Source organism: Theropithecus gelada, chromosome 9 (assembly GCF_003255815.1).
Source record: "Theropithecus gelada isolate Dixy chromosome 9, Tgel_1.0, whole genome shotgun sequence".
In the NCBI taxonomy this organism is placed as follows: Eukaryota; Metazoa; Chordata; class Mammalia; order Primates; family Cercopithecidae; genus Theropithecus; species Theropithecus gelada.
The window spans coordinates 66376789-66379605 of NC_037677.1; the positions used below are offsets into that span (position 1 = coordinate 66376789).

Consider the following 2817-nt stretch of genomic DNA (forward strand, 5'->3'; position numbering starts at 1 on the left):
CTTTTAGGGCAGTGGAAGGATTTTCCTCTTGGTGTAAACAGTGCGTGTTTGCACTGACATTTATTTCCTTTTCTACGGCGTATAAAACCACTCCGTTGGCGCGCCATTTAGCTGGCAGGCATTGAAAATACAGAGAGAAGAGTAAAAGTTTTCATTTGAAGGTGTTTATTAAAAACAATCGAAAAGACAGAAGCACCCGCTTCCGCAGCGAGCAGGGTTCGAACCTGCGCGGGGAGACCCCATTGGATTTCAAGTCCAACGCCTTAACCACTCGGCCATCGCTGCCACGGGGAGATCGGAGAGGCGGAGACACTTTAGTGTAACAACCACTGCGCTCACGCCAGGCCCGCGAGCGGGCGGGGCACGCACCCTCTGAGCTCAGCTCGCCGAGAAGCGGCGGGGCTGAGGGCTCCGGGTGCGGGAACTACAGGGTAGACGCAAAGAAATAATAGAAACCACCCTGGGTAGAGGTACGTTCAGAACTTAGAAACTCTTCCCTTCGCTGTGCTTCGAAAATCGCAACCTTGCCTGGCTTCTGGTCGTTGACCTGGTTTTCGCCCTCCCGCTTCATTAAGTCTACCAGAGGGCCGTGAAACAAAAAGATCTGTTCTCTTACGTGCTGCGGGCCCGCGCTCCCGAAAATTTGGCATTTCTGCGAGAGAAGCGTCTTCCGCGGCGTTTCCCGCCTTGGCGGGGCGTCGCCTTCAGAACACTTTCTTCTGCGCATTGAGGCAGGAAGTGTGAGGAGTCGGGATACTTGCCCGTGGGCTAGTCCCCCGCGGGCTTCTGCCCAAGCAGTCGTCTCCCATTTTTTAATTCTTCAGTGATCCCTTCATTGCCGAGCTCAGCTGGGAGACGTCAGGCCGCAAGTGTGCTCTCCGCTCTCTCAGGAGATGGGTGGCCGGGGACGTGGTCTGAGAACCAAGTTCTGCGCATTAGTCTGCATTCAATACCTTCAAATGCCATTAATGCCTTCTTGTGTTCTGTGTGGCTTCTGCCCTAGATGCTTTACCAGCGTTATTTCGTTAAAGCCTTGAGAACCGAGGTCTGGTCCTGTTGCCCACCTCAGGCCTGAGGCCCGGGGTTGTGCCGCAGGTTGGCGCGGCTGATTCCAGAGCGCCTCCGAAGCCACTACCTGCTTCACGTGGCGCCACAGAAGCGCCAAGTTCTGTTGATGGACAATTTGAGAAAAATAACAGAAGGCCTTTCACTAGTTTAAGTTTCTAGGAGTATTCGTGGAAACTCACTGCCCTTCTCATAATGGTACGTTTCATAATAAGGCAGGAAGGCAACTCCACCTTTGGAAGCCTCTGTGTTGTGGTTCCGCTACTTAAGGTGTGTAACTTTTCTTGAGACCTTCCATACCATTTCTCGAAACCAAAGTGTAGTGTTAAATGTCTACACCCATTTAATTGTGGAAGAGGAGCAGAATATTTGAGAATTGTGAGGATAAATTTTGTCTGATTTGAGATTGTTCTTTCAGGAATTTTATTCTTTTATTTTGGCAGAGCTACAGGAGGGATCCCATTTTCTCTATGAATACTGCATGGGAACAAAATAATTCCCAATATGGCCAGGCATGGATTTTATCATAAACACAAAATTCACTTGCACTTTTTCCAATAGGTATTGTCCAAGAACTACATTTTTGTTTTTTAAATCTTGTCCTTAGATTGTACCTATGTAGCAGGACAAGCTGCAGACAAAATTCCTCAGACCCGGAGTTAAGGAAGGAAGGGCTTTATTCAGCTGGGAGCATCGGCAAGACTCACTTCTCAAAAACCAAGCTCCCTGAGTGAGCAATTCCTGTCCATGTTAACGGCTTACAACTCTAAGGGGGTCTGCGTGAGAGGGTCATGATGGATTGAGCAAGCAGGGGGTACATGACTGGGGGCTGCATGTGCCAGTAATTAGAACAGAATAGAGCAGGACAGGGATTTTCACAGTGCTTTTCTATACAATGTCTGTAATCTATAGATAACATAACCGATCGGGGTTGATCTTTAACTACTAGTCCCAGGGTGTGGCGCTGGGCTGTCTGCCAGTGGATTTCATTTCTGCCTTTTAGTTTTTACTTCTTCTTTCTTTGGAGGCAGAAATTGGGCATAAGACAATATGAGGGGTAACCTCCTCCCTTACCTATGCCCTGAGATAACCTAAAATTTAACTTTACCTAATTTTACTCATTGTATTTTGATCTTGAAGCCATTTTTATCTTTCCTTCTGTGCAGTTGGATGATGATAATGTTTACTGAAACGTTTTCTTCCATAACCTTTCCTTCCCCTTTAAAGAATCCCTTCAATTGCTTCAAAGCTTGACAGTAATGGAAATTGATTATGGTTAAAATTGCTCAATCAAAATTTTTACTTTGAGAGGGCTTTTTTTATTTTGGGAGGGGAAAGCAAGACTATGGGGAAAAGAATCGATTATAAAGTTATTGTATATTTTGTGAGAACAATTGTGATTAAAATGTCTTTGCAACATTTCAAGTGAAATACCTATATTTAATATTTAACTTTTAGCTTGTTTGAGTTAATGTAGGCTTTTAAAACAGTGAAATAATTTTTTTTTTTTTGCTGATTTATTATAATGCTAGAATGAGCCAAGAGATCAAAATTGTTGATTCCTCCCACCACCCCCCTGCAAAAGTGTGAATTTCCAAATCCAAATGAGTTCTTTTGGCTCCAACCTTAAGTCTTTAGCATTGTCATTTAATGCAGTGAGCAGCAAGTTAGGAATACAGAAGTAAAATACATATATTCCTAATTCATGACAATCATATCATAAAACATTGTTTTGCAACCATATACAAATTT

The 2817-nt window shown here is 44.6% G+C and overlaps 1 non-coding gene across 1 annotated transcript; it reads right to left on the minus strand.

Moving 5' to 3' along the window:
• Positions 1–203: 203 nt before the first annotated feature.
• Positions 204–285, minus strand: TRNAS-UGA. Its single transcript has one exon. It is a non-coding gene; the product is annotated as a tRNA-Ser (tRNA).
• Between the last annotated feature and the right edge of the window lie 2532 nt (positions 286–2817).